The sequence below is a fragment of the Notothenia coriiceps genome, unplaced genomic scaffold, assembly GCF_000735185.1.
Source record: "Notothenia coriiceps isolate Sejong01 unplaced genomic scaffold, NC01 NC01_scaffold00037244, whole genome shotgun sequence".
Classification (NCBI taxonomy): Eukaryota; Metazoa; Chordata; class Actinopteri; order Perciformes; family Nototheniidae; genus Notothenia; species Notothenia coriiceps.
In genome coordinates this window covers 19828706-19855981 of record NW_011369945.1, presented here as the reverse complement: position 1 = coordinate 19855981, position 27276 = coordinate 19828706, and the positions used below count along the sequence as shown (strand labels likewise).

Below are 27276 nucleotides of genomic sequence, written 5' to 3'. Positions count from 1 at the left end.
TCTTTTTTGTCTTTAGGGATTTGTTTACACGTAATGACCGTTTAACAGAATCCCACGATAACTTGTGATTGATCATCACATACCTTTATAGACCATCGTCAAAGATAACGTTAATCTAAAGAATCTGTATCCCGAATGGAAGAAGAGAACTATGTCAGTTTGAAGTCTACCCCTATGCACCAGTATTATCCCGGATATTCAATCTTACGAGTGAGACTACAAGTGTATAAACCTCTCCCCTTTATGAGTCCTCCACAGCTTGATGTAGTGGTTTATCATCTTATTCTCATTGGGTTATGTTATTTCACATAACAAGATTTAACGTTCGTGAGATTTTGTATCCACATTTATCATGTACAACATAACCTTTGACCTTGGAATTAAGTTTCATGTCCATATGTTAAGTAGGTTTATTAAGACACTCTACAGTTCAATATATCTATGATCTTTATTACAATTTACAGTCCAAGGAGTGAAAAGTGATTGAGTCCTATGTTCCTATCACCAAAAAGTACAATTTCCGTCTAAACTAAAGCTAAGTTTACAGGACTATAATTCAGTATTTTTTTAGTTAAATAATTGTCTGACTATTTGGTGATGTAGGACAGCCACCTGGTTCATACCTCAGCAAATCTAAAGAGGATAAGAGAGGTCATTCTGAAGTTATGGCCTTTTTTGTCACCTTTCCCACATTCGGCCTAGTCTAATTTGGCTCTTTTTCAGGGATTTGGGTAGTTCTAAAGAACAACCCAAAAAACATTTTTTCCCCCAAAGTAAAATTTGACAACAATCAATTTCATTAATGGGAGACCCTAAAGATAAGAAAAATAATTGTTGTCATTTGTTCTACCTCGGGTAGGGGTATCTCAAAATCTGAGGGTCCTTCCTGCTAGACTAATGGGAGAATTTCAATGTTTGAGCATTGTGCAGTTTGAGAGCCATTTGTGGACAGATGGGTGAAAATTATGAATGGACAGGGCATGTCAAGTGCAAGAGACAACTGCAACACATGTCATTTGCATAAACTTGGGTTGAAATTCAAAGGAGAGCTGTTGGCTAAATGGATAGATGACTGAAGGATAGAGAAGAGTGTTTGCAGGAGGGATACATGAAGGGAAGATACACAGTTTAAGAATAGGAGCCAAAACAATCTTCTATCTGGCTGATAAGAAGTTCAAGTCACACACCGACAGATAGCTGTTATGCACAAACACTTTGCGTGCTAAAAAATGATGTTTGGTTGCAGGTCATGCACAAAATGCACCTTTCGGTGGCTTGTGTCATTTTATATGACGGGATGATTCTTGTGCAAAAGGGGGAAAAAAGGATTACTATATTTATTTTTTATATTATGCAACATTTATATGCTGTAGCATAGTTATTTAAGGCTTGAAATTGAGTGCATGTCAATAAACAGCACTATCCATAATGTGCTGGCCTTGAAATCACACACAGTTAAAAGCTTGTTATATAATCTCTATCATCTCCATCTCTATGTATGTCAAATGAGAGAAAACACAGTGACACCATGCTCTTCAATAATGAATGGCCCATTTAGTCCCGTCATTTTCTACCTTCAACCTCTCTTGTAATGATTTATTTCACTTCATTAGCATTCATGAGGTTGAGTTGCAGAGTTTTGCCCCCTCTTTCATTCTCTTGAGGTAAATTAGAAGGAGAGTCATCTATTAAATTGATTCAAGAGACATGTCGATTTGCCCTTTTGAAAAACGTTGCTTAATGGAAGATTCTTTTTAGTAGCTTATAGATGAGGAATGTCTTAATCCTGTATCTTTGGCCGAAGTCTTTGAAGCCTTGAAAAAATTATGTGTTTATATTATATTATACATTGATTTATAAATTAAAATGTTCATGGAACCAAGGTTGTATGTGATATGTGTGTTAATCAATGCTTTACAAAAGCAAATATTAACACATGGCTCCAAATCGCTGATGCTTTTGCATGGCCTGTGAACAGATTCACAATCCCTAAAATACTCTCACACTCAGTCGTCTGGGGAACGGTAGTTAAGCGTCTGTGTTTGTTCAGTTTTACCTTCTGTGAGTGAATGTTAACAGTTGGCCTCCTTTAGGAAAAGGCAGATGGATCGACATGTACATTTTTGGAAGAAGCAAAAAGAGGTACTATGCTTTCACAGCCAAACAAATGATACGAGGGAAATGAAAACAGAGAGGCAAGGTTTTATGAGGGGGCTAGATGAATGAATACCTTTACAGGGAACACAAAAACAATGAAATATGAGACGGTCAAAGGCAAGTAGAGATATGGGGTGGATGTAAAAGCATTTTTAACTTTTCCTGGTGTCGTTCCCTCGCTAACCAAATAACAAATCACTGGAAGTGACATAAGGATCAGAGTTGAGGATGAAATGAGCGAGCGATTATGAAGGCCATTTGGAGCAATTTATATTCCGTTCCATCATTAAAAATGGATATGTGTTTCTGATGAAGTGAAAGTGAAATTGTGGCTAATGCAGAATCCATGAACACCTGCTGACGCTTACTGGCAAGTGTTTGTGACTATAACCCTGTGAGTTATGATATTTGACATACTGCTGGAGTTTCTGACTCCACTGCTTTCTTGATTATTTCCGTGATGTGCTGTAAAGTCGTGTCTATAAGGTAATACAAGGAACTGATTAAAGTAAGGCACCGACCACACATGTTAATGGGTTAGGTATTGATTTTGAATAAATAAGGTTGGGAATTGATCACTAATAGTTAAGGAAGATTGATCGGCAACATTTTCTGCTATCAACCTTAAGGCCCGGACACACCAATCTGACAACAAAGAACTGACACAGACGGACCCCGACTGTTGCGTCGCGTCGAGTCTCTGCGTTTTGGCCATGTGTCACACTGGAACACACCGCAAAGACTTCGGCCGACGGCCAAGAAGCACGTACGAACTGCGCATGCGTGAGTGGCAATAACTCTCCTTACCAGCAGGCAGCGGTAGTGTGTAGTCGTCATTCAAAAGAGGCAACAACCGGAAGACAGACTGCGTGATAACCGAGAGAAGAAGAACAGACTACGTGATATAAACAAACAACAAATAGCGTGTGCGTTCCACTTTCTCTCTACAGCGAGAAGCTCATGGGGCTTTCCCGAACCTGTGTCGAGAGCTGGAGTTAAATGAAATCTCAGATTTGCCTTCTTAATAGTTTGTTTGGGCCCTCACTTCCGTTTCGCTTCTCATGCACTGATTCACTAGCTGAACAGCCAATCAGAGTGATTTATTTTGCCGACTCCCTTTGGCCGAAAAGGCGTCGGCCCGGCTGAAAATAAATCTGAGCAGGGCGTGTTGACGCTCATCGTCGGCCTGACGCCCACCAACGCCGATAATCGGCCTGGTGTGTCTGTGCCTTTAGGGTTACATTGTAAACGTGATCTCAGGTCACCCTTCAAAACTCAGGGGACTTCCTGAGAAGGGTACTATATTTATGTTCTACTGGTTAGGTGTGCTAAGATGTGGAAACGTGTTTCTGTTACAGGACGGCAAAAACATGCATCCTCGTTTATAATTTGATCACGCAGTAAAGGATGAGTGATGGGTTCAGGTCGTAGAAGGCTAAGACTCACAAGATTGAGGAGAAGAATAAAAAAGGGTGAGAAAAAGAGAGATGTTCCTTTCCTGAATCCCTCTCATCAGGAAAATCTGGGGGGGACAGGATAATCACTCATGTCCTGTTTACATAATCATGCATATTTATTATAACTGGCTCACTCTATTATGATCTCAGCTCTTTCAGATGCCTGCTTTTCTAGCTCTTTGTTTGCTTTTTTTGCCTTTCTAGCAGTGTGGAACAATTATTTGCTTAATTTATACTTTTCTCAGTCAGAATGTCATGCTGTGAAAACATGGCAAATCAGGCTCAGATACACTTTTACATAAACTGTGGACTGGGTGATTTGGGGGTTAATATGTATGCACCACCCCTCCAGAGGGCTAGATTTTATACCATGCACAGTTTAGGTCACTGCTGCGAGATTCTTTACTCATTACGCAGCGTCCACACGGCGGCGTGCATTGAAGCTTGCCGGTGGGCGTGTCTGAAACTCGACCAACAACCAATCACATGAATCTCCCGCCCCTGACACACAAGCACGCGGTTTGATTGGCTAGAGCTTGTACTGGCATATGATTCGATTGGCTGACGCTTCCGTCAAAGCTTCAAAAGTTGAACATTGCTCAACTTTTGCAGCGAGCAACGCGTACCGACGCTCCCACAATGCAGTTCGGCGAAGCGTGACGTCACCCCATTCAAAGTGAACGGGCAGAAGCGTTGAAGCTTCAACGCACACCGCCGTGTGCACGGGCCGTTATTCATGAGTCTAACAAGGCTGGTAATGGCTCACTAAGCTCCAAGCTCCGAGTAAATAGGATGACAACTTCACACAGCTACATTAGATTGCACAGTATGTGTGTGCTTGTGTTAATATGTAACACTTTTCAGTCGGTTGACTAGAGTTTTGCAGTCATGTTTCCGTCTAGTAAGACAAAACTCTGTCTTTTCTATCTTTTCTCGACCTTGGAAAGTTAATCCAGGTCTTTATTTCATCCCAGCTGGAATAATAAAACACCTTAACTCAGGATTTAGAAAACCATTTCTGATACAATATGAAAATCCAACAAGATCCAACAGTCATAATGTGTCATAATCCATTCCTCTTATGCCTAAATAGATTTAAGGATTTCAAAGCATTTGGAGGTCAGGTAAAGATTTGGATTTGTTATTTTTTTTAATAAGCATTAGAGCCTCTGGTTGGACCCTATTGGTTGTTCCTAAAACAGACATTATAATTCCATTGATAAGTCTTTACTGTCTGTGTCTCTCACTGCAATTTCCCGTCATTGTCCAAAACAAAAGTAGTGTATTGATGTGAAAATATGTTGTTGTTTTTTCCATAACACAATGGAAGAAAATATATTCATGTACTGTAACCTACATTTTTACAGATGACTTATTTAAATGTGCCAGTGGCGAGCCGTCAGGGCCCTCTAGGCTCTCTCTGAGGGCCTAAGATATTTTACAAAATAATATTTAAAACATTTTTATTTATTTATTTATTTTTAATCTTTTTTTTTTAAATATGTTTTTAGTTATATTTTTCAATAGTTTTACCAAAATAACTTGATTTAATTGTATTTAAATAACATTTCCAAATAAATAAATCCTTCGAAATCTGCCTATTCAGTTTCTGTGAAGGGTTAAATGAAGAAGAAGAAGCTCGTCTCTGCGAGGTACTGTGAAAACAGGAGCTGTTGGACGTCCAGCTATAAATTCACAGAGAGTAATGTCAAATGACAGTACAATTGACCAATCATATCTTCCCTCTAAATGGGTGGGTTTTATTATCGCGGACTTTATGACAAGTTCCGCCCGCTGTGAAACTTTTTTTGTTTCCATAGCAACAACAACTTCCTGTCAACAGCGTAAACTCACCTTCAAAATAAAAGCATGCCAAATTACACTTAAGGCATACAACTGCAACGAAACACAATACAATATCCTTTAAATTTCAAAGAACACAAATTGGGTTATTTACAGGTGTTGTTTTGTGGTCGTTTTCGTTGATGCGTTTTGCACCCCGGGCCGTTGTTTTGATATTCCGCTGAAGTATACGCTGTGACGTAATAACTCTAGGGCCTAGGTATAAAAGTCACGGCTCGCCACTGAAATGTGCAATAGAAACTATGCATTACAGATTTATTACAGCGTGAAGACAAGAGTAAACGCTATTCCACAGATGAGTGGGCAAACAGACGTTAAAGGGGTTTGCCCTCCTCCTTATTCCAAGTTATAATTAGACCCTCCAGAAAAACGCGGGCAAAAATCCTTGATTATGCGGGCTAAAATCCTTGATTATGCGATTAAACATGCGGGGTTTTATGTGATTTTATGCGGTGAAATTGCGGGAAGTTGCGAAATATGCGGAAAGTTGCGAAAAATAATAGATTTTTTTTTTAAATATTGGGCTGTCTTATTTATTCTCTTTCACACACAACCTGCCACTAACGTTAAACCCCTTTCCTATTCAATTAAACACATTCAATGTTTATTTATTGTAAAAGCAATGGGGCTATTTTAATCACACACACACACACACACACACACACACACACACACACACACACACACACACACACACACACACACACACACACACCTCCGCCTCATTCTGTTTTCATTTAGTCGTTCGTGTTAATGAACGAGTAAATGAAAACAGAATTAGGTTATCTGACCAGCTTCAATCTTGTAGGCTACTCACTTCGTTTCTTGTAGCCCTCGAAAGGGTTTTGGAGGTTGATGCCTCGGTGAACGTGAGTTGTTTGGCTTTCTTGTCCGCAGCAGCAGAAAGCATTTTCGAATGTTTGAATGAATGAGACTGAATGAATCAAAGTGGGTCGTCACCGTCGATTTTCTCTAAGACGTATGCTCCAACACACAATTGGACGGGGTGCAGAATAGTTTCCCCCCACTTTCGTGAAAGACATCAAGGTACTGCTTTGACCGGTCTTTAGCAGAAATGTTCGTCGTGTGAGTTCCACACGTTCGCTCTACGTTGTTGTTTACCTTCTGTGATGCGCGAGCTGATGACGTCACGTCATCATCATCACTACTTCACGTCAAGACGAGTTAACTTTTTTTTCCCTCAACTTTGTGTGGAAAAATGCGGGGATTATGCGGACTTTTGATAAATATGCTGCCTTTTAAAAATCTGCCATTTTGCTGATTATGCGGTAGATTCTGCGATCGCAGGATCGCGTTTTTCTGGAGGGTCTATATAATGGAAATAATAATGTATGCTTACTCCTGACTGAACTCAGACATTTGCTACTTGCCTGATAACAACACACAGTATGCTACACATATTTTTTATGTTTTTGTTGAAAATGTGCCATGTGCCATTTAAGAGCCTAAAAAATGAACAGGTCTAAATATGGTAGTGATCCTGAGCCTTTCATATACATACAGTATCTTCAAATTCTAATCACAAAATGTTATTACTGAACAATCCTCAACTGGCAAATCGTTTCATTTTTTCCTTATAATATCTGCTCATCTCAACTGAGACGTTTTGTTTTGGAAATCGAGTTAAGAAAAGACGATGGTGTTTGTTATATATTGAAAAAGTCCTCATGAGGGCATAAAGCCCTGTGCTTTTTACTAGTAGTAACTGTCAATGTATTTTAAAGGAAACAGGGTTGCATGTTGCCTGTGTGCTATGAAAATAGCGCTTGATCTTTGACCAGATCTTTACGACAGGAAATTTCATTATCTATAAAAGGGATTCCACATGATGTATGCATTTATAATATACTTAGCTAAATAAGGCACTTGAGAAACAAATTAGTGGTTTAGTTTAATATTGGTGTGACCCTCTGTTCTTTGTTAACGTTGTATTTAGCTTAGACTAAATGTGATTTCTTAAGGATCCCAATTGTAATAAAAATAAACATCCGATATGATGTAATGTTTTGAAGTGAATCGGACTTTACGAGGAGTCATTGATATCAGATATCAAATGGTCTTACAAGCTACCCAAATCATTATTTTTTCTGCTAAACACTGAAACTGGAGACTTATAATATAAGGAAAAGAGGAGGAAGAGGATGTGAAAATAAGAAGGAAACTGCATTTGTTGTTAAATAAGATCAGCCTGACACCTACGTTGGTGTCTAGTTGTAATAATTCATATTTAAACACATGTACCGCAGTATTGGACAGTCAAGGGATCAGTGCATGTGTGTGTTATTAACAATACACTAGCCTACTTCCCATACTGTATATTGTATGTTAAGGAAAAGCTAAACCGACTCTTCACTGTATTCTGCTCAGTGAATCCCATTACTCATAAGCAGAGTATGCAATGATTACTGTTTACAGAGTGGATGTAATCAGGCTCACTGAATTGTGTCCCTCTTTCTCATTCATTTTGTGAATAATCTACATAATTCGGCTTTCATTCCCGTCTTTCTGACAGTTTCAGCTATAGGATTTTTCTCATTCTTTACTTGTCCTCGCCTATTCATTACAAACTCCTATTCTTTATTCAACGTCTCCTTCGCTGTCCTTGACAATCTTTCCCTCTTTTTCTGTTTGGTATGTGTGTCTGTGTGCCTGTGTGTAGGCTGTAAATTCATTTTGTATGCAGCAAGGCTTAAATTGTCAAATATGTCCTTTAGAATGATTACCCTCAATTCCAGCATTCAGCTACTGACAGTCACTTTATGGCTTTCCTCTACTCGCCATTTCTTTTCTCCCACTCTCACACTGATGGGGGTTAGCAAGGGTTCCTCCCTAAACTGCCAGTCGCTCACTTTCAAAGTCTCTCTCTTGACTTCATCCTCTCGTTAATCTAGACTTTCCCCTTGTAACCCTGACACTGCTGAGAGGAGAGCACAGAGGAGAAGGGAAAATGGGCAATAATATAAATAAATAGCCAGGCAGGTAGGCTTTGTAGGTGCAGTATAAATCTCTCCGCTTTAGACAGATACTTTATTTAGGATTATTTGAGCGGTACAATCTAGTTTTCACAATTTGTGACCATCCATTTTAAGTCAGTGATATTGATTTAAAATAGTTTCATAAGCCCAGAAGGTAATGTGTTTCGAGAATCAAACAGAGTGTAAAATACCCTGGGTCTGACTCAGTTTCAAGTTAAGAACTGGGATGTGAAGGGAAAGCAGATGTAATACCATGAGTAAGATGAGTCTCTGTATGCAATACAAAATATGCTATTATGGAACTTTACAGCACTTCCTGTTGCGTCACGATACATGTGTGTCCAAAGACACATTAGAGAGACATGCTGCAGGTCTGAGAACTGTTGTTGGTAAGTGGTTCAAGCATTTGTAGAAAGAAGATGCAGAAATAGCTGAAAGTCAAACTGTGATGTGAAGTGAATGAAAATGTTTAGTCTCATTAAGGCGTATAAAAACCCTCAAGGTCATTTATCTTGGATCAGTTTGACCCTGCGCTTGTGCCAAACTGCATAAATGCACCACAACAAATGACAATTTTCCATATTAGGGAATTGAATGAATGTGTCTTTCCGACACAGACTGGATAATAAGTGAAAATATTATTATGGAAATATGGAAGTAAGGGGAATTTTCTGTAGTCATAAGAGCAGTAAGAAGGTAAAGACCGGAGGCATCCACACAGAGCACAGGAGGGAGAAGTATAATGCCGTTTGTGCATTCGTATTTGCAATATGTGTTATTCTACAAGTACATAATAATTGTGGAAATTGTGTTGTGTACAGCATCAGAAGGACTTGCTGATTACGGTTATTTTCAGCTAATGGAGACCACTATCAATGTAACGTAATAACTCTTGTGTAATATATTAGTGTTTGTTTATTTGATGGCAGCTATGGTCCCAGCTGTGGGGGAAATAACACAAATACTGTACTTGAGTATAATCTAGAAGTACTTGTATTTGAATAGAGTATTTCCATGTTATGCTAATTTAAACATCTAATGCACTTCATTTCTGATCCAAATGTGTGTTGTCCTGCACTATACATCAATTTCACACATACAGCTTCTGGTGACTCGATTTCAGAATGTGGCATGATTTACTGCCCGGACCTTTCGATAATTGTATACATTTAAGTGTATACAATTCACATTACACCATGTAGTTATAAAATATTCTGTTACACATGTGTATTGACCAAAATTGCACACCATTAGTGTATAAATTAATTCAGTGGTACAAATGTGTATTTAGGTTACACTTGCACAAAATGTCTGCATTCTTCATCAAATTCACACATACAGCACTACTACTTACACGTATGTACACTGTGTACTCATCTGGTGGTGGGACGTCTTAAGCCCCCCTCTGGGCCTCATAAAGCATCGACATTTCGTTTTCTCCACAGTCAATGAATATCTGTGGGAACATTCAAAAAGGTAACAGAATTAGCATATTGTAATATTACAAAACAAGATCACTCATGCACTTTAAGACTCCACTGTCACAGATGATTGTAGTAAATCTGAAACCTCCACACCCGTAAACACAACACAGTCACACACATTCTTATACAAGTCCCTATACTGTATACACTTATGCAAATGAAGCAAGTACATTTGCACACAAACCTGTGCAGGGCTGTATTCTCTAACAAGCTGTGTTACAGGCTCCTCAGCCACATTGAATTTCTAATAGAAAGTCCATGAAGAAAAGCATAACAAAGTGTTTTCCTCACCTCTAGTTCTCTTTCAAAATAATCTCCTGGGTTTACGGTAATAAGGATTTCTATACAAGCAGCATCACTCTTAACCCAGGGTGATTAAACATGTCTCTTCCCTTTGTTGGCTCCCTTCAATATGTAAGTAGGTGAAGTCGTTGAGGAAATAGAAAGGCTATAAATACATTTTCTCGATATCTTCTCACAAATTCCTTTAAAAAAGATTGCCTCAGCGACTTGCCTGAACTGCAATGAATATGTTTTGGCAGCGGTTCATGCTGTGTATGTAAATACATTTTGAAGTGAAGGATGGTATTTAATTTGTTCATGGAAGCAGCGTCTGAACTTGGAGACTGTGTAAAGCTTCCAAATTATAAAACATGGAGACATATTGTTAACAGTATGGTTTGTTTTGCCATCACTGAACAAAATGGTGAAAAGATTACCAAATAACAGACTAATAAGGATATATGCATGTTCTCACAAATGAACCGGTAGTGAGAGATACATTTGATTGTAAGAGTGCACCAGAAAAATAATACAATCAGAGATGGAAAGGCAAACAGCCAAAGTGTGCTTTTCAGTTGTCTTATTAAAAACTGTGCTAATGACGCTTCACAGTGTTTATTGTTGCTAATTGGTTTTCAGGCACTGTAACAATAGCTTTTGGCTGATGATCTGCAAAATGACTTTGTGGTCTGTCCTCTCTGAGGTTTGCTTTTGTTTGTTTTTAAATTGCTTTAAAGTGGAAACAAACAAACTAACAATTGTTTTCCCCCCTCCCTTTTTCTCTGTGTTGATGTTTGGTCAAGATGGGAAATGCCTCTGAAACATTTCTGCTCATTTCGAAAATATCGAAAGACAGTGACATCCTCATGGGAACTATATACATCATTATGGGTAAGTGATATTCCATAAAGCCTTAATTTGTGTAAATGTGTGTGTTTATATATATATTTGAGTGTTGTATGTCTTTTAAGAATGGACCTTGAGTCTCTTCAATAAAGCTGATGATGATTTATATGCAACAGCACCAACACATCCTACACTCTGTCTCCTAGGTGTACTGTCGATGCTAGGAAATGGGATCCTGCTGTTTGTGGCTTATAGAAAGAAGTCCACCCTGAAGCCTGCAGAGTTCTTTGTGGTTAACTTGGCCATTAGTGACCTCGGCATGACAATATCCCTGTTCCCACTCTCCATCCCCTCTGCATTCACTCACATGTGAGTGGCCATTCAAGTTTCCACCACCTTCTATCCTTTCATATATCATGTGACTCTGTAATCTTCATAGTTAAATGTTTCCTCGAGGGACCAGCAGATGCTTGAGCTGCCTTCAAGGACACTGATGTGTTGTGCCTCTTTGTATCTGAAGAACTGCAGAAATCTACATTTGCAATATGCACATTTTTATTACAGATTTCTTAAGGCTGATTTTGTTTACACTGAATATATCTGTATTCAATCTAGATTTTAATATTATACGGGGAAAATAACTAGTACATCTATAAAAGATTCTTGTTTTTTATTTAAATAAAAAATGTGGGGAGCAGGTGGAGGTCTTTGCAAAATATGTAACACTTTCACTCATGGAGATAAAATAAATAATTATATAAAAGGTTAAAACTTCAAAGAGTTGGATGACATGTTACCGTTAATTCACAACAACCTATTTACAAGGTAGTCGCAAACTGTATCCGTTTACTATCAAGTTCACACATTGAGTTTTGACTTTAATTTGTTTTATTGAAAACAGCTAAAAACACAGTGAGATTAAATACACTATGAAGAAAATGTAGCACCTGCTTTTTCTCTTCACAATAAGAATGTTGCTAAAAAAAGATCCTTCAGTAACAACTGTTCTCTCCATCCAGGTGGCTGTTCAATAAGACGATCTGCACTGGCTATGCCTTCTGTGGCGTTTTGTTTGGCCTGTGCAGTCTGACCAACCTCACAGTGCTCTCCAGCGTCTGCTGGCTCAAGGTCTGCTGCCCAAACTATGGTAAGACCACAACTCTTTTTGCTTTAATTCATTATTCTATGTAAAAAGTAGAATCCTTAATTTAGTAAAAACAACCTACCATTTCAAAGCAGAGGAATGTGCTAAAAGTACTTTAGACATACTGTCATGAGTTGATTCTAGTTCTCCACTGAAGCCAAACATATTGAATCTTAAAGGGGACCTATCGTGCAAAATGCACTTTTTGATGTCTTTCATACATAAATATGTGTCCCCGGTGTGTCAGGGAACTCACAAAGTGTCAGAAAATAAAACCCTCTCTCTTTTCCTCGTACCCAAATCTCTAAAAACAGGGCTACAACGGAGCTGATCCAGATTTGCGTCCAATATGATTTGATGATATAAATTACATCATATCAGACATGCAGACCCACGGCACTATCAGAAAGTTGCTATCAGAAACAATGCACAACGTGTTTTGGACGTAATATGGTCTTTGTTTACATTAGCAAACATCGCTAACATTCAGAGCTAACCTGTACTGGAGAGAGTATGTGTAAAAAAGCAGGAAATAAAAAAAGGAACTCACCTTGTGATTAACCCGCCAGAGAAAAAACATTTGAGCTCCATACTGTTTCAGAAATAATCATTGATGTGGTTTGGAACATGATGACGTTTAATCACGGCAGAATTTAACTGTATCTGCCGGGCATTAGCTCCTCCTCCTCTTTTTTTTTTTTTTTCAAGCTAAGGACCCAAAATCAGAGTTTCTCTAACAGGGCTGAAATAGAGGGATATGAGGGATGTCTAAAATGCATGATCTGTTTGTATTTTGAACAAAACACATCAAAGACATGTTTTTATATATTTTTTATATATCCCATAATATATGCATAGAAATATCATAATAGGAGACCTTTAAGAGGGAAATGTTAATATAGAGAGGCAGGAGACTCAAGGGCTTGTTTGTTGTTAAGTAAAGTGTCCATGCTGCAATAATGTTAATGTTCAAGGCCATTGCTTAAACTCTTGAAACAGCGGCATTATGTAGATAGGGATGTGTGCAAGGCCTACTAATGTTTCCCCTTCCCATTTTAATGTATTCCACTGCTGAGTCGTATCTTCCAATTATTGGTCTTGCTTAAATTCCCGGCTGCATGTTTTGGCTATGCCCATTTGGTCAGTGTTTATTCATTACAATTTGTGAGTTCATAATTTGTCTTTACTTTATCTAATGAAAGTCAGAAAAAGGTCTGCATGTCACAATCTCCGTTTTAAGCTTTCAAGTTGATCATTGAAATCAAAAGAAGCTTAAGCAATTTTACCAAGTATATTTGTTCACTACATCTTTGCATACTCGCTCACATCCAACAAAAACTACAACAACACAATGTATCTTACTGGAGGTGGGAGCTCAAAGACAATGCAGTGCAGTTTGAACAGCAGAGCCGTCGGTGCTAGGAAATAATGTTCAAATTGAAAATCTAATCCAATAATGACCTTAAAATAGAAAGTGAAATCCAACAGTCGATTTGGATAATCTTGCCACCCCTGGTTAGTGGGTGAATGATAGACTGAGTGAAGAGGAGATTTACATTCAGTAGCAACATTGTGTGTGACTTGAATTATAATTTATGCTATACAGAATTGATTAAGCAGGCAGCGAATTAGTGTTTAGCTTGATGACGCATACTGCGCTTGCTAATTGTCACATGGATACTGTACTGTGAATTTCTTCAACTGAATATACAGATGATTGCAACATTCTCAAGCAGCTCATTGGTAATGGACATAATTAATATGTTTCCGCTCAAGCCATTGAGCATTTATTCACATGATTGCCTGTGTCTAAATCTATTTAACTTTCATTGAGACAGTTGATTAAGGATCCTTATCTTTTTTTATACAGTTTTTGAAAATATATAAAACCTCTGATTTGCAATGGAATCTTTACCATTTACTATTGGTTGCTATAAACATTTAAATGTAATTTTTTTTTTTTTACTATTTGCAAATTAAACCAGCATTCCATTGTTTTCTTTCTGTGGAAATGTGATCATTTCTCACATTTGGCCACAATTCCTATTCCTAATTAAAAATGAATTAAAGAACATGGAAAATGCAGTATAACCAACTTAGTATCAACAGTAGACTGTATATAATTACATTTCACACAGAAACAACATAATTAATTCTCTTTATGGCCATGTTCTGGGAATGGATGCACTGCTGAACTACAAATGCTTCACTCCAGGAGTCTTCCACCTGGAGTGCAGAAATCCAGGGATGTTCCCATGTATATGCTTCACACATTCACACTCGCCCATACACACTGCAGGGGTACAAAGACTGGAGCCAATCTGACACATACTGTTTCAATCGGATTTATAATGCCTGAGACGATAAAAGATTCATGAACAAAGCATCATTAATAGGGGTGTTGAATGGACTTTCAATTGAATTTTTAGTTTGATTTATTTTCTTTTTTTATTTATAATCCCTGCACCGAAAGCTATACCCTTAAAGTCTTCATTCCTCAAGACAACTGTTGTTTATTTAAAAAGGCTCATCTACATGATATCGAGCTAACTTATCCACCATAAATGTTATGTAATATTTGACCAGGGCACAAACTGTGGAGTACACAAAAAACAACAAAAAGAGCCATTAGATTGCAAAGGGGTATATTAAAAGAAAAGAGGCACCCAATCACAGTTACATTTTTATATTTTCACAGCGTCAGTCTGACTTAAGGACAGTTTGGAAAATGCATTCATCGAGTTCTAACAACATGAAAGTAATTTTCAGAACGTAGGCTGGATCTATTTATTGTCAGGAAGTAGCACTGTTTATCTCTCTTGGCTAAAATGGTATTATTGAATTTGACCAAATTAGTGCAAGCTATAAATAGGGAAATTACAATGCTATTATGATAATTGATTCACTTTAATTTAATGCGCTGAAGGCATAATAAATACAACATTGGCGCTGTGGTACTAGTCAAACTTAGCTGGATATTAAACAGATCTGATGCTCGAGAATGTAACCCACCCCCCAGCCGCCTCTGACTAGAACAAGAGGTCTATTCCAGAGGTTTCAACAAATGCTGGTAATAGGACCAATACAATTGAAGTTAAGGCTTTGTTTTTAAAGTGCTTCTCTTCTCTTTTTTCCAGATACGAAGCATAAAACCCAAGGGACTATAAGCCTCACAAGTAAAAGTGTTTGAAATGCAAAGTAGAATACATAATTAAGCCTTTATGAGGCTTCCCTTGCAGTAATGTATGAACATTACATACACACCAATAAAACATTCCGTCCTCATGTTTCTAAATTAGCGTATACTCTCTTGAAAACTAGAATAAATTAATTTGTATTGCTTTTGAAGCAAAAGCTGAATCATGTGTAAAGTGTAAAGCCTTGAACAAAAAAAACTATCAAGTTAGGAGCGCAACAAAGTCAAAGCATAATCTTCCAAAATTAAAAGAGTTGGTTCATGAGGACAACACAGGTATTGTAGTGTGCTTTGAATAATTATAAGATAGTAAACATGTGGTGGAGGGACTGTGTTTTTGGAGAACAAAAAAGTATGTTAGAAGATTGAGTTACTGAGGGTGAGGAGAGTAAAAACCATGATAACAGTTATGGGCTGTTGACACAAGGTTCAGTTTCCACATCTGGAGTTATTATGTCGAGCTTATTCCGTCAAATTCAACACGGGCAACTGTATCAGTTGTCAAAGGACAATAAACTGTGGTTTACTTGGATTGAATGTTTGGGTCTTCTGAATTTTGTATGTAGAAACGCTGACATTTTTGGAAAAATGAAATAGTCGTGCAACTAAAACCGTATGTGATATTGCGGAAATATTTTTTACCAAAGCACTAAAGAACATGCTCCAAGGTGCAGCTGAAGAAACAAACACTTGGCAGAAGAGATGAAGCATTCAGTAGAAGGGTCCTATCTTGTATAATTTTTTGTCACGGCTTACCTTTTATGAGTATTACTATTCCTTTAGAGCTCCTGAAGACAAACAATTAAGCCCCCACTTGGGGATCCAACAGCAATATTAAGGTATTGGGTTTAAATTGAAGCCACCAATGAATGCTAATGAACTTGTCAGCACTGGATCGAAGTCCATCACACAAAGAGCTAAGGATGTGACTGACACATTCTCGTACTCAAAATAAGTGGGTCTAATGACAAAAGAGAGGTGAAGAATGAAGAGGGTATCTGGGAAAATGCGCAGTTAAAAAGGACTGACAGACAGTTAACTGGCAGCAATGTGTGTCACCTGTTCTGACCTTAAGTGATGTTGCCTGTGAACATTGACATTTTAGTTTAATTCAATTTCAAATCACTATTAAAACTGACATCTCTCACAAAATGAAGGAAGAATATGAAATGGTACATACAGTGACAGTGAGCATGGTTCACTAAAAAGGTAAAAGCCGGTGTCAGCAATTCCATTTAATTCAAATTCATAGACTGACTGGTTTCTCCTTGTGCAATAGAAACAGGATTAATCAATGAATACTCAATACAGCCCAAAAGAGGGGGGGGGGGGGAGCTATAAAACATGTATACAGTAACTATCTCCAAATACATCTTCAAGGACACACAAATCCTATATACCGGGTTTTTATCAGGTTTGAAATTGACCTTATTACTGTAAAGTTGTAATCTAAACATTTCAGTCCCGGTTGACTTGGCTAAATCCATTTTATAATTTAAAAAAAATTGTTTTGTCAGTTAAACAATTCAGTTGTAAAGCATGAACATTAAATATTTCCATCTGCATTAGCAGTTACATAACTCTGTCCTTTTACAGTGAAAAGAGAGCGAGCCATCGATGAGATAAAAACGGAATAACACTCATGTATAATTGTCTGAGTTCTCAAACCAGTGCAGAAATGGCATTATCTGGCACTAAGCATAAAAATAACATAAAAGTACAAAACTATGAATTTATTTCAACATGGGTAATGCAGGGATAGTTCCAAGTAAAATTGTTCCAAAAATAGGATTACGTTTCACTAGTAATCTAGTTTACTAGTTCACTAGTTCACTAGTTTACAGTTGGCTCCAAACTCCACATGTGTTGTGCCACAGCAAACCCTGACCTCATGTGAATTCACACCTAAAGGCATTACAAGTTTGGGGAAAATAAGACAGCTGGTGTCGGGTCAGTAGTTGTATCATCACATACATTGGTGTCGTTTGAAAAACCTCCTGATACTGATACCTGTTACATCCCTTGTGAAAACCTACTCACACTAGTTTGNCGAAGACGGACCGTCCGAAGGGTCAATCTACGTCGTACGACAATGGACATTCCGAGCCCGCGGGCATAAAGGGGTCGGGCTGTCCCCTGGCTGTCGTTTGTGAGGTCGCATCGTGGTCGTGGGTTCGTTGGTCGGGTACCTCCGGTATGACCGGTCATCCCTTTGAATAATGGACTGCCTATTTTCATGCGTCTCTTACGCGAGGTAACGACCAAACATCCGACCTCTATCTCCACTATCCGCTCCCTCTACAAACACCCACGAACAGCCGACACTGCCCCACAATACGAACCCGTGAGCGACGGTACAGCCCGACTCCCTCTTAGCTCCCGCGGCTCCGGACACATTGGGTATTCGCTACCGTCGTACGACGTAGTTGACCCCTCTTGAGGTTCTCGTTCTTCGAGACGTCGAATACTTTCGGATGTAGTATACGGAAAAGTAAACGAGACTGTGATTGTAACACGGGTCGTTGACAGGAAGAAAGGATAGTATTGTGCAAGTATGAGTACTGGCAGACCCCGAGCGTGGCGGTCCGACACGTCGTCGGTGTACGAGGCGTCTTATCTATAGCGTGCGTAAGTGTAGTTTGTAGAATTATTAGTTTTCATTCATGTTGAAAAGGTTGTATGTAAATAGCTTGCATGGACAATTCATGTCATGAGAGTAGTATACCCCGGACACATTGTACGAAGCTGTAAGATGCCAAGCCATGCATGAGTCCCAGAATAATCCAGTGTACGGCTCATGCAAAGCGGCCTCCCAGCGTTTTCTCTCTTCCCGTCTTATTGACAAATCCTCCCCATGATTGTTTTACATGTAGGAAACAGACACCCTCTTTGTGGGAGCTAGCGCCTATCCTTCCCTGTCAACCCCCATTCACGTATCATAGATCCAGTTGCCTATCGCGTTATACAACGAAACTTGAACCCGGTAGACTATGAAACGTGGCACCATCTCCTGTACAATTCTTACGACTATCCACCCCAAGCATACCACAGCAAACGTTAAAGAGTCAGTTAAACAATAAGAGAGTACCATGCTCACAATCTTATAAGTAGAAATATACAATTGTAAACTGTTCCTGTTTAATCCTACGAACTGATACGCGAAAGCTCTGCAGCTATGAGCTACATCATATGTCCTTTTCTTCCTTCTGCTACATTGTGCCCAGCACTGTCATTTTCCTATCATACACATTCATACTAATGACCGTCCGGGGCTCCCGCCAGGCTGTGCAGCAGCACATGCCCCCGCAGAATAAGATCAGCAATGCACAAACACTTATAATCAAGGTAAGTACAATTTCCAACATACTTCAACTTATGTAAATACATATCCACTAGGGGTGTAACGGTTCACAAACATTTCGGTTCGGTACGTACCTCGGTTTTTAGGTCACGGTTCGGTACGTTTTCGGTACAAAAGAAAGGGCAGATCTGCTGGCACTAACAATGTCTCCTTCTGTGGAGAACACCCTCTCGCTAGGGACAGAGGTAGCAGATACAGCCAGGTAGCGCTTTGCTAACATGGCACTGAACTTTTTGCGAGTGGTGGAGGCTTAAATGCTAGTGGGAGTTGGGTTTGCACTTCAGTCATTGTTATTTTGGTACCGGTGATATTCACTTTCAGGTGATGCCTTTTCAAATGAGTGCAAGTTTGAAGTATTGCCAGCCGCGTAACCAATTTTAACCTCTCTTAGTATACCTCTCGTCCAATGAAATGACTTGGTCGCTCTATGACGCTTTGAACCCAATCTGAGCAAATTACACTGAACGCTGCGACGCAGCACCTGAGATTACTTCCAGAAAGTTTTTCACGTTCTCAATGTTTTACGTTTAACGTTATATTCGTTCGGTACACTTTAGGGCCCATACCGAATATTTTCGGTACGAATATGTATACCGTTACACCCCTAATATCCACATGACCCATTTATGTTGTTTATTGTGTCTCTTTTCAGCTCTCAGTGGCCGTTTGCATCGGTTTCCTGACAGCATGGAGTCCATATGCCATTGTGGCCATGTGGGCTGCATTCGGTGACGCACTCGAGGTTCCAGCCATTGCTTTCGCTTGGGCAGCTATCTTTGCCAAGTCCTCAACTCTTTACAACCCTATTGTTTATCTGGTCTTCAAGCCCAACTTCCGCAGGTCCCTTTGTCGAGATGTGGAGCTGTGCAGAAGCACACTCTGTGGATGTCAGCACAGCTCCCCATCAAAGGGAACGTGCAGTCAATTCAATCACAAAGAAGAATGCAACTCCACACAGTTCTCCAATGGACTACCGGAGAACCACGGGACAACCTGCAGACACTGTGCTTGCCCTGAAGCAGTCACTGGTGCCAGAGAAAACTTAACAGAATACATCCCCCAGCAGACTTTCAGGATACTTAAAGGATCAATACATGGTGAGGTGGCAGAGAGTCAGCTTTCCATTGAGATGCAGAGTGACTTCCTTTAGAGAAACAAAGCAACATAGGAAAAAAGCTGAAAAAAAGACAGCAAGAATGAAGGTTGAAAGACACTAACTGCAGCAAGGAAAAAGTGAGGGAAAACAACAACATAACAATTGATGGAAGCAAAAAACATTATGATTTATAAATGCCAAAGTATGAAAACAAAGGACTTTTCTCATGCCTCAAATATGTGATACTGCCAAAACTGAGAAGCTATAGGAGGCCAGACAGCCAACATGCAACCACAAATGTGTACATCACAATTTGTTATCTGTTCAAATCAACACATGTCTATTTGATCACTTTGATCAACATTAAGCTAACAAACTGAGAACCTATGGACACACATTACAAATCAATTCAAGCTGGATTTAGTGGGACATTAAAATGTCTACTTCCTACTTTCATGTATATATTATGAGTACTGTATTTGATGTGTTTGATTTGATAAGTATTTATCAGCGCATGCCTAATATTGAAAAAGACAAAAGGGTTGCTGGTGATATATATATTTAAAAAAAAATCAGTTTCCTCTTTTCGAAGTAAACATTAAAGTCTAAATGGCCTACTTTAACATGTGTAGAAAATTACCATGGACATCCTATAATGTTGAAAATGTCAATTCAGTCTAATCAGCTTTGTCCATGTCAGAAGGCAGGACTGAATAATAAACGCAGAAGAATTGGGCGAAGGACTTAAAATAACCAAATCTTAAAACGCTCAATAAACTCTATTTTCTTTAATATACTCTACGTTACAAAAGATAGGCAAGAAAAAACTGCTTATCTGCATTATCGATTATACAAAATGTAGTTTCTGAAGACAATCATCTGAAATAAGCTATATGTAAATACTTTGAATGATTACCAATACAAAGTCCGACAGGGCAAGAAATTAGCAGTTCAATGATCAGACAGATTGTCAACAAGCCAACAATTTACCCAGATTATCTGAGTCACTTGTTGTGAAACTTAAAGTTCAAGAATGATTTAAGTTCAAATCCTTATTTGCAAAAGGAAAACTGTGTGTTCGCACAATTACTGCAAATATCGCAGGTCAATTTGCAAGGAGAAAGCGTAAACTGTGATGATGCTTCGTAGCAAACCTGGGCCTTTGTTCAAAACTGGGTTGAGTTCAACTCTACAAAGTAGTCACTCTTAGTAAAGCAAGCGTGTATGTATCCGTGTGTATGAAAGTGGTTTATTATATTGTGTGTGTGCATATGTATAATATGTGTTTGTGTGAGTGGGAGTGTATTTTTATAATGTGCCTCTGAGGGTGTGGGTTCATTTCCTGAGAGAAGAAAATAACTCCTTTGGCTCTGAGGCTGAAAACAATAACACAAAAGAACACTCAAATGGGCATATTAAACATGTTCCACAAGCCATTACAACATAGACAGATACTAACTTTAGGTCCATGCAAGGATATGGGCCACTTGCCTTTAGTGTTCAGTGTTATGTTGTCTCATGGAAAGGGGGGCAGGTTGTTCTATAAAAAGGATTGTTAACAAGAGAAACTAAACTATACTTCTGCACCTTTCAACAGTATTCCAATAAAAAAATGCTCAGTGCGCAGAGTTAATCTTAACAGCAGGGTTTGATCAACGAGCGATGTTGTTCTTTTTCCCTGGCAGTGTACGTCATCAAATGGAAGAACAAAAAGACCTGCCATGGAAAGGATTCATTAGATCTGCTGGGGTGCATGTAGCTATCGACGGCCGTGACTTTCATACCATGTCTTTCTTAACTAATTGGATAACTGCAGGACTTACAGTTTTTACAGAATACCTGAGTATAAAAGCAGCTCCCATTGCGTTTATTTTTTCTGTTATGAAATAATAATTGACTTTAAATCTTTTTTATAAACAACAATGAGCTCAGAGCATTGACACGAAGAGCTTTAGAAAAAAAAAAGTCAATCCTTTTTTGTTTTAATATGTACAAAACACTATATTAACAAGTTCATATCATGTTGAGATAGAAGAAAGAAAATATTTCTGCTGTGATATATTTCCTTTCTCATTCTGACATTTCTGTGCACTTTTCCATCTGTGAACTCATGGATTTATTACTCAAACCAGCCTTGCTAGATATTATTTCAATGCCGTATATCAAGGAATTTTGCAATATTGAACAATTCTGCCAAACCCTAGACATTGTATCTGTTCAATGGCCATGTTTTAATTTCAAGATAGCTGGTAAAGTTATAGAAAGATAATTATTATAGCAAATCAATAGTGGTTAAGGTATACAGTATATAGATTGAGGCAAAGTAAACAATAAGATAAGCTTATGTTATGGGTAGTAAACAATAAAAAAAACATGCACACTATCTCCAGTCTTGGCACTGGACAGGAAGATTTATTTGTGTTCATTGTCTTATCAAACAAATCATATGCTGTGAAAGCTCTGGCATAGGCAATATAAGTTATAGAGTCAGGATGATACACACAATATTAGTTTTCATTCTATGTAACTAACAACTATTGTCTATTGCAGCGGTTCTCAAACTGTGGTCCGCGGACCAGGGTACTGCAGGTGGTCCGTGGAAAAAAGCTAAATAAAATCCACTTTTTATTATCAAGGATTTTCGCGGACCACCTCATATATGCAATCTGTAAAAATGAGTACATACATAAACGTAGTGTTAAAAACGCAGATATTTGTTATTGTTAATTATGGACAACACTTCATTTCACCACAGGTTACCCATGGTTACGTGTGCAAAACCACAAACATGGATTGGTGGCTAGCATCAGGTTCTCTGAAGAGAAAAGAGGCCACCGTTACCGTTAATGAAGATAATGAGAGTGAGTCGGAGGAATCTACAAGGCAGATATCTGCGTTTTAACACTACGTTTATATATGTACTTCTTTTTACGGTTTGCATATGTGGTCCGCGAAAATCCTTGATACTAAATAGTGGTCCGCATAAACAAAAAGTTTGAGAACCCCTGGTCTATTGTATACAAATGCATGGACGTATAGGGTATCAGCTTATTTCTAGTTCTTACTATATAATCTCCAGGGTCAACACATAAGTGAAAAATAGATTACTAACTGTGCACGGTACAATTCTTTCCCAGGATTGTACTTACTACTCTGACCTTTGAAAGTTTCATGTTGGCTTTACAGGATTTAGGAGACAATGGTGTCAAAGCTGAAGGATCACTACAACCAAATGTAACAGTCACCTTTACAGTACACTTACTGTCAAAACCAAAATGTTGTTGTGCTCAATTGTATTTTTCTATCAATATGCAGGTAACCATTTTAGGAACATACATATCAAAGACTGTGCTTCACACTCTGGGGCAAACATAGTGGAACAAACCAGGAAACATAACTGTGAAAATCTAAAACTGATGTCTCTTTTTTCTATTCTGTTCTACTCGAGTACAAACACTTTAAGTACCTCAGTGTATATTCTGATTCACTAACCATTCCCACCTTTGTCATCTCCACTGGTTTTACTCTTATGAAACAATGTGCATATCAGATGTCAGGGATTGCATGTAGATATCCGTTTACATGTATGTATAAAATATGTGTATGTACAGATGCATTGAATTAATATATTATCATGAATACAAGCCTAAATGTTTGAATATGGGATGAAGAAATCCCTTGCAGTGTTTTGAAATTGGGGCCCATCAATTCTTCCATAAGCTATACCGGCTTATCTTTGAGAAGGCTGCGAGGGCTGCGTTTTATTTTTCTGTTATTTCAGCTTCTGACTGACTTTAAAGCGTTTCCATAAATCTTTCATATTATAAAGATTTAGTGAAAAACAGCTTCCAGGTGTGTGAGATCTAGTTCCTTTTGCTCCTTTAATAGGCTGCTGAGAACAGGTTAGCTGTAGACTTATATAACACAGCCATAATGGCCATTGTATTTGACCACTATCAGTTAGGCTCTTTTTCACCACCATGGCGTGTTGGGACACAAGGATCCAAGTGGGAATTATAATCTGTTATTTATATGTACAACGGAGCCATTACATATATACTGTATATTGGTATACATTGCATATGCAGCCTCTACGAAGGTGACTGTATCTACCTCCCAAATAATCATGGAATGTATTTGTGGCTCTCTGAATTTGAATTAGAGATATGCAGAACTTAATATGCTTGACACTTTATTTTGAGAAATCCAAGTACAAGAAGTGTTCGATGTGATTACAGCCAATTGGATAAGTAGTTTACTGCAAGCATGCATAATTACAGAGAAATGAAAGTGCTGATATGTTGGAATTGTGCATGAAACGGCTTTAGCTGGATGCAATTATCATTTGGCCTAGTACAAAGAAATCCTTGTTGTCATTATAACAGTGTCAAGAATCAACACTTTTAAAAAATAAACATGTTTATCGGAGCTCTCTTTACTTTGTTAATCTACCATGGTAAGGAGCGTCCTTGAAACAAGAATTCTATCATGAGACTGCATCAGCAGGAATATTATGTAGGAAGTGTTTATAATGCACTTCTTGAATTCTCCAAGCCTACGCTGGGTCTGAACGATGTGATATCCTATACTTACTCTCTATATGTCTGTGCTAATCCGCTGTAAATAAAGCTGAATGTGATCAGGAGGATGCTACAAGAATCTGAATCAGCCAACTGCAGCTGGAGAACAAAGTCTTCGTAGGAAACCCCAATTTCCCCTTTGTCTTCTGCAAAGCAAACACTGTCCTCAGAGATTAGCATCTCAGACTGTACTGTATTACGCTGGTATATACTGTATTAATGTAAATAGAAAGATGGCAGAGGTTTTGCAGCCAACTGGTTTCTAGGTCACAAACAAGGCTGAATGTGATGTGCTGTACCTACTGTATGTGTATGATGATATATTGAAAATAATGGATCAATATAGATTTTGAAATGTTATCATAACATTATTACTGTTGTCAGTGACGTTTCAGATGCATTGTGAAAAATGTTTACATATTTTGTCTAAAATATATTGAGGATTGTATAAAAAATATTTTGTTCTGGAGAAAACTAGAATGATAAATAAATATAACTCATGAATCCATGAGTGAGAATACAACTCACTTTGTTTTCCCTTTTGTTTGCAAACTTCAATTGCAGATAGTGGTAGCTAAATGTCGGAGTGTGCAGTGCATCGTGTGTATTTCTGTGTGCGTGCGTGCGTGCGTGCGTGCGTGTGTGTGTGTTACACCTGGGGCAGGGGATTACATTTATTCAACCAATGTGTTGGATTTAACCGTCTTTGGGATTATTTGTCCTAATCATATTATTTTTTTTCAGAAGATCCCAATTGTTATCCCTTCGAGGGTTTTCTCCCAACTTGATAAAAGTTGTTCTATTTTCATTTTGAATGATAAGCAACGAGCACACACTCATTAAACATTCATGAAAAAGCTCAATATTGCTGGGGATTGGCTTTTCCCAACCAATCCCACTTCTATGGACAGTGATATTCAAAGGCTGATTGAGTGGGTTAAGAATCATTTGAACCTTTCAGCTTGCATCTCAGTAAGGAGGATAGAGTCTCAGATGGCCCTATATATTCTCAATCCACTTCTGATCTAGCTCTAATATCCAGCCTGCAAGCTGATAAGCCAGTAATTCTTCAAACTATAAAAGTATGGTCACAGCGTTAAATAAACTCGGCCTGCACGGTCCATCCCTTAGGGCCCGTATTCTATCATTCATATGATTTCCTTTATTAAGGATTCATATATTGAAAGAGTTTTCCCTCTTTTCAGAGAAGGGACTTTGTGAGGAAAGTATACACCCCTTTTCTCAATAAGCCACCATCTACTGTCAAATACCACAAAAAAAGTGTAATAATATCCTCCTTTTTATACTTGGTATTAAGAGATCCCCCTAATATGCTTTCATTGTAGGGGGGAAAATACTTAAAGTTTCCTATTAAACAGTTTTTGTATTCCCTTGCAGTAGTATTTTTGGACTATTTTAACCTATTTAGGAATATAATAAATCTAACTTTAACAGCTGAATCCAAATTAGATTTTGATCAATTATTTAATGTGTTACTGTTTTATCATTAACAAGGCTGTTAGATTTTGTTCTCAATTACTCCATTGAACATTACTGGAGAGGTATATTTTACTGGGCAGTATGAACAGGAGGAATGTTTACACCCAGCAAAACCTTTTTCAATCAATTTGAAAAAAGTCCTTTAAGTACATTAAGCCCTGAAGGGGAGTATGACTTGGGGTGGGGGTCAGTTTATCACACGTCAGCTATTGTGGATGCCATGTGAGCAATACCCTCTTTCCACTCATCACGGATAGTCCCGCTGCAATCTCTTAACAGGCTTGGCTTTAGGGATTTCAGCTTTAATTGGTAACGTCACGTTCTTTTCCATCTCAAAAACAAGACTATTGATTTAAAATCATGTGCGTTTCCTATGGCTAGAGAAGCCAAATACCTGTAAATAAAGTTACTCGACAGCTTCTTTTACTATATACCTCACAACTATGTTCTGTGTGACATATTGAGTAACGTTTACTCACAAATGTTTTCAGTTTAGTGCCTGGGTGGTTGAATTAATAATTATAAGTGTTTTATAATGAGAATAATAAAGAGCCGATATACTGCTAATATGCAGGTTAATGAACAACTAGTTGATGGTTAATTTGTGTACCTTAATATAAAGTATTACCAAAAAAATAAATAGATTTGTACATGTTTAAGATATGGATGGTATCAGTTAGCTTACCCATAGTTTTCTGAAGAGGGGTTGTGAAGCTCACATTTATTGCCGTCGCCATCTTGGTAGTGAAAACGGCCTAATATTCCTGAATAACTTAAAAATGGGCTCTCTGCACGTACAATTTTCATGAATAGGAAAATTAAGAATAGAGCTCGATACCGTTTTTGGTTGAATTAATAATTCCCCTTGAGGCTAAACCATAACAGGTTTTAGTGCAACAATATGACCTTAATAAAAAAATAAAACGATTTATTTTGAATTCTTGAATCCTCAATTCAACATCATGTCTGAAAAAGTATCTGCATGGTTTCTGTTTTGTCACACCTGGCCAAGCACATCAACCCTGCAGAGTTGGGTGTAACACCATCTGCCTCAATGACTACGCTCTGTCTGATCTGCAGTAGAGCAGGATTTCAGGATGAGGATGCCTGTGGTTATTTGAGTTACACTGCAGCAGTGAAGCATTAGTTTATGTCACACATGATTTGTGTGATTGAACATAAAGCATTACCGGTCTTTCAACTTTGAAAATATGGTAATTATACAAGGGGCTTGATTTTGTAACCATTTAATGCCAGTTTTTAAAGGAAAACTAAAATTAAAACTGTGACCAAGCATAAAATATGATTTATTAT

The 27276-nt window shown here is 38.2% G+C and overlaps 1 pseudogene; it reads left to right on the top strand.

The window, feature by feature from the left end:
• LOC104965392 (opsin-5-like) overlaps positions 1 to 24973 on the top strand; it is a 157889-nt pseudogene extending 132916 nt beyond the window's left edge.
• The last annotated feature ends 2303 nt before the right edge of the window (positions 24974 to 27276 follow it).